Source organism: Phoenix dactylifera, chromosome 2 (assembly GCF_009389715.1).
Source record: "Phoenix dactylifera cultivar Barhee BC4 chromosome 2, palm_55x_up_171113_PBpolish2nd_filt_p, whole genome shotgun sequence".
NCBI lineage: Eukaryota > Viridiplantae > Streptophyta > Magnoliopsida > Arecales > Arecaceae > Phoenix > Phoenix dactylifera.
Genome location: NC_052393.1, coordinates 20,386,090 through 20,392,146, shown reverse-complemented (window position 1 = coordinate 20,392,146; position 6,057 = coordinate 20,386,090). Strand labels below are relative to the sequence as shown.

Here is a 6,057-nt window from a genome sequence, read left to right as displayed (position 1 = left end):
GAGAAAAGTAGTGAGTGGTTTAAAATCTTGTTTAAATGGGGTATGTCCTTTCTATGTCTATGGATGAATTAAGCAAAAATTAGCAGACCATAGTGAAAAAGATCTAGCATGAAAACGGTTCTTGACATTTGTCTGAGGATGGAACTTTTCAGCATACCAACCAACAGGGGCGGCCCAATGCATTTGGGGGCCTAAGGCGAACTCACGAAGGCCTTTTTTTTTTAAATGATGAAAAAATAACATAATAAGTAGTTCTGAATTTTTACTATTAAGGAATGCATTTGTTTGATAACTAGCAATATGAAAAAAACAGCAAGAGAATGATAGATTGTAGATAAAATGAAGAGATGTATATATGAACACATACAAATGAAGCAACTCCTATATGTCAAAGTCAAGCAAGCCAGCCTAGCACTTAAATTTAACAAATTGTAAACCGGAAAAAAAACAACATCATTTAAACATCAAGAAAAAAGTTTGGAAATTACCAAAACAAAAAAAAGTAATAGAACCTCAATATTTTATTATAGAGAAAGAGGAAGTCATGTCAGATTATGTGGACATGATTACAAATGTAAACAAGGAAATAATGTGTCCCAGAACTCTTCAGCCAAAGGAATTTCACAAAACTTCGAGTATATGAAAAGAATGATCAAAATTAGGCATCAAATATGAGTGTAACAGAAACAGCCAGGCTTCCAGAATATGCTCATACATGTTGAACATCAACATATCTGCAAATATAGATTATTCATATTGTTGCATAGTATCTTGTAGGCTTGTAGCACTGTTGTGCTTTGAAAGAAGTTCCTAGGGAAGATAATGTAGTTTAGCTCTTTGATATGAAAAGACTGAATTTTTTCAGTCTATATCACCCACAACTGAAGCAAGAATCTCTTTGATTTAAAAAACTATGCCTTCATTCATACTGTCTAAAGGATACACATCCACAAAAAACTATCATCAGTATCAGTCAAACAGTCGACAATCAAATTAAGCATCATCTAAAATTTTATTTACCTCTTTTTGCTCTAGCCGTTTATCCAATTCCTGAAGCTCTTTATCCAGTTGTCTTGCAGTGTAGGATGTTCCCTTTCCTTTTCTTCCTCCTCAGCTTCACCTGGGGAATACACACCAAAACCAGAAAATGGAGTTAGTCTTTGCAACATGGACAAGCTGACATACAAATCGAATAAAAATAACATATTCCTCACAGTAGTAAAACCAATGGAACAATACCACACATAAGTTAGTAACAAGGTGTATAAGAAGACCAACTCCAAATCAACAACTTCAGCATTTGAATGTTTGATATGCCACAAAATGAAAAACAAAAACAACAAAAGAAACTACTCCGCAGCTCCTCCTAGCTCATTTTTGCGCCGTCCGCGGCTCAAGATCTATTTCGGCGTCAAATCAAAGATTCAAAGGTAACGAACTCCGAAGAGAATCAGAAATCATCGAGAAGAAAACAGTAGCGAGAGTGTGAGACGAGTCCTTTTACTTGCGAGGCAGGCGCGGCGAGCACCAAGAATCCCTTTACGGTTTCAGAGTCCACTCAACGAGCAAGAATCACAGATTCTTCTATCAGGCGGGGCCGTGGGAGGATTCTTCCCTCCTCTCTTACAAGAGCGCACGAGGAAGGAGGGATCAGAAAGAGATGGAAGGGTTCGATCACTATCAGTGACTGTGAGAGGGTGAGGGAGAGGGGAAGGAGTCCCCTATTCTCCGGTGTTTTCTTGCAGAGAAGGGAAGGGCCCGTTGGGAGACGGGGAAGTAGGTGGGCGGCGAAGGAATAGGCTGCCGAATAGGTTCCTGCTTGCTATGGCCGATGGACGATGGGATTGGGACAGGCGGACGGCGAGTAGGTTATTCCACGTCCTGTCGAGGTAGCCCGTAGCCGGTAGCTCTCCTGCGACTCACTGTAGCTATAGGGAGTTCGGTGGGCGTGGGCCTTTTTTTGGGTCGGGGCCTTAGGCGACCGCCTAGGTCGCCTAACGGTCGGGCCGGCCCTGCCAACCAACCTCTCACCTTTAATAGTATATTCAGCCGCATGAAATAAGAGAAAGTATATAAATTAATAAGAACTAAGAGGGAAGAGAATAATAGTATTCTGACCTAGTTTCCAATTGTCTTATAGCTCAGTCCAAACCATATTCTAATGGACCCTACACAATGATTCTGTTTGAACCTGAGGATCAATTAGAGGACCCAACATTCTTAGCATATTGGCATGGTCTAATAAAAAAGAAAGAAATTCTAGAACTGCTTTCAGTCTCTGGTCTTTATCTTCCAAAATAGTCCCATGACTCCAACTATCTTTCCATCCTCCTCTCTTGTCTCTAGCCTTCCCCACATCAACCCATCACACCCAAGCTTACCCAAATCCATGCCATAATATTTTCGGACCGGTTAGAGGTGATATTTGATCTAACCTAGCTGACCATGGATCTATAAATTTTTCGAAGAAGAAATGCATCATCCCATCTTGCAGGCCTGATTTCATATTTTGCAAGCAATCGGATGTATTCCAAACAGATCCATGATCCAAATTTGGGTCATACAAGACATATAGCTAACAAGGTTCTTAATCCCATGATTGAGGGCCTATTTTAGTCACTGCACAAGCATAAACCTAGCATCAATCCACATCAGATACTAGTTTGAAACTTAATCACAACATTTTTGTCTCAAAGGTCTCTGCCACGTCACTCATCCAAATCTGTGTCTCCCAAGTAGCAGCAGTGAGTTGGAGCTCGGTTCCACATCTCCTGAATGAAATGTTACTTCGCCTTGCTGTCCTAATCAAATGGGTCCCAATTTTAAGTCATCATCAAGGTGGCGGGCATTCCCATAACTTGGCACCTTATGATGGTGACCGACAGTGACACCTCGGCGGCCGCAAATGGAACGAATCTTGTCGATGGCCACCTAGATTTCATAAAAAGTTCTTCCTTATACTTTGTCCTCGGAGAGCTTCCCACTTTTAACCTATGGAAGGGAGTTCCATTCATTCTTCATCCCCAACAACTTAGCTCACTGAATCTATGTTTGCTACATCGAGGATTTCTAAACAGCGATTAACAAGTTGGTAGTCACAAATTTTGTATATTTTCTCTCTGATATATATAATAATATCCTGCTCGCATTGCACTCACTCGTTACATTAAATGCAGGGTGAGGATTTTTTAGACCCCTAACCAAATTGCTGCAAATTTTACAATGTGGTAGACATGACATTGAGAACCTTCACGTAGATTTCGAGAGCAAGATTATTCCAGCATGTGTATTTTTAATCTAGGCTTCTGTTAGTTATGATCATTTATATTTACGATGCATGTAGAGAATTTTTTATGTAAGCACGCACTAGATTTCTTGTTCATAACTCTAGCCGCACATACTCTCCGTCGGTGACATCTTTTAATTAGGTTAATAAGACATGTCTTAATAACTTGGGACTAAGGATGAAAAATTTGCAGTAATATTTAAAGAAAATTGAAATTTAACGAAAATTTATAAGACATTAGTGCATAATGGCTATATATAGTGAAAGGGCAGAATTTTACTCGAGAGATCAAGCAATTTACCAATTTTGTCATTGATCCCTTCTCGATCTGCAACTAATTAATTATCTCTTAAGTAGAGTTCACAACTAGATTAAAAAAAATTGAGCAGAGTTATTTATACATATATGCTTACTATTAAAGTTCTAGGTGTGCCTATGAAGCTCTGAATTAAACATGGCAAATAAAATAACCGAGTTTTGCTTGTTTTGTTCCATTAAACAACAAGAATTAGCTTAGTTGGTTGGCATCTACCCTTAAGAGCTTGTTGTTAGAGGAGTCCAAATTTAAATCCTTGATACTGCTAAAAAAAGAAAAAAGCTTTCGCATCCAAAGACAACTTTTGATTAGAGTTGCCACATATATCCAATAAAATTAAATTATTTATGAAAGAAAAACTAGCTAAATCAAACACATTAGGAAGCCATAATATGTTGTCACTGTTAGCCTAGATGCACAAATATAATTGGTAAATTAAATATTTCTAATATTCAAAAATAGTAAATAAGAAGAATAAACTAGCAAATAATTAACTTGACAATATAATAATAAAATAAAGAAAGAGAGAGAAGATGGTCTGTGGATTAAAGCACGCTGATGCATGCGTTGTTCCAGAAAAGTTTATACCCCCACGCATGGGTTTACTGGCACAGATCTCCTAGAGATACGACAACCCAATACAGAACCACGTCTTCCCCGTCAGTATGCCTCCATGGAAGAAAAAAGAGCACGTTCACGCTTGCAGATAGCTCAAAAGAAATTTAAAAAAATTATGAGGAGAAGAAAAATTTTCTTTATTTCTTTTCTCCTAATGATCCCTTAAGCTCTTTTTATATAGACTCTTGGAATAAGGAGAAGAGAAAATTTTGATTATACTTGAAATGATCCCTAGAGCTCTTTATATAGGCTTAGGCGCGTCAAAAGAAGCAAACTCTCATTCCGCGGATTAATGACGTGTCTTCTTGTACTCCTTTGATCATGCGGCTTGTTGCATCTTGGCCGCCCATCCTTCCTTTTTTCTTCGAGAGGCCTTTCCATGCTTGCTCTTGCGCGTGAATGCATGACACTTCTCATGGCTTGCTTCCTTTAGAAATTTTTCCATGTTTGCTTCTTGCTTATGCGTAGATGCTTGCCACTTGGCCGTTGACCAATTTGATTTTCAAATTTTAAAATATTTAATTTAATTCAATACTCACATGCCGTGGGGTTAAACTAACATTACTCAGAATCGAATTATAGTCTCCAAACAATTAATGATACATACAATTGGCAATAAAATAATCTTAATCTTTACCAAAAAATACAGTAATGTTAATTAAACTCGAGGATCACGTTCACTACCAGTTGGACATGCCAAATAAGTGGGGACCAATTAACATTTTCCTACATCATCCATCATGGCCTTTCCTAAAGATGGCATTGGGAGGGCGCCATCGATCAAGACAGCACACTCTACTCGTTCTTATTATTGGCTTACTGTTTCCAATGTTAGTCCAATCACATATAGATGTTCGTAAACAATGAGATCCATCAAAATAACAACCAGGTATAGATTTACTTCCATTTGCACCTAAACTTGACTTACTGATGCCCGTTTGTGTCCACTAATGGCCAACAGACCAGCTGTTAAATGAGTTGGCTGCTGATGAAATAGATATAGATCCCTATCTTAAATAATGTAGTCTCCCAAGTTACCTGCTCTATTGTGTGAATAGAATTTTTATTTTTATTTTTTATCTCCCTTTTCTATCTCGATGCATGAACTAACGATGATTCCAATGGACACAATCGATAGATCATGTGGTACGGCGACACAATTAATTTAAGTGAAAATGATGCTCATCTATCTCCAAGAATATAAACCAGCAATTGAGCACAAACGAATGCAGAGAAAGTAATTAAGAGTTCGAGCGGCGAGAGAACGTTGATGCCTCCATAGAGTTTGAGCATTAAGGTAAGACAACTCAAATGCTTCCAATATTTGAGCCCATCTAAAAATAAGAAAAGAGGGCATCGTTCCAATCCAACCCTCAAAAGACTAGGAAGTTTAGAGAGAGAATCGAAATAGCAATATTATTTTTCTCGCATTAGAGTCAGTGAATTCAAGTATTTATTCAGCATTCAGCCAAATTTAAAAGTTAAATATATTCTCATTAATTTATTTCAGTAATTTTCACCGTAACAAGATTTGGCTGTTTCGGCAACGAAACCGTACCAATTCATGGTACGTTGGGAGTGGACCCTATTTAAAAGCAAATTTCCTTTTATAGAAATCCGCTTATTTTATAATTTAAGATATTATCTATATTTATATATAGAAATTAGAAAGGTATCAAACTATCAATTAAGGATCCAACGGAACTTTATTTGATAAGGAAATCCTGCAACACAAAGCCAACCGAAACAAGTCTCCTAATTTGCTCCGGATTCGTTCGTACACGGTTTTTTGTTTCGGAGCCACCCTTCCACCAATGTCTTTTCTCTCTCTTTCCTT

At 37.9% G+C, this 6,057-nt stretch overlaps 1 long non-coding RNA gene across 1 annotated transcript; it reads right to left on the bottom strand.

Moving 5' to 3' along the window:
* Positions 1-224: 224 nt before the first annotated feature.
* LOC120104437 lies at positions 225-1,378 on the bottom strand. Its single transcript, XR_005506866.1, has 2 exons — positions 1,021-1,378; positions 225-932 (listed from the first exon to the last, which is right to left on the bottom strand). It is a non-coding gene; the product is annotated as an uncharacterized LOC120104437 (long non-coding RNA).
* Between the last annotated feature and the right edge of the window lie 4,679 nt (positions 1,379-6,057).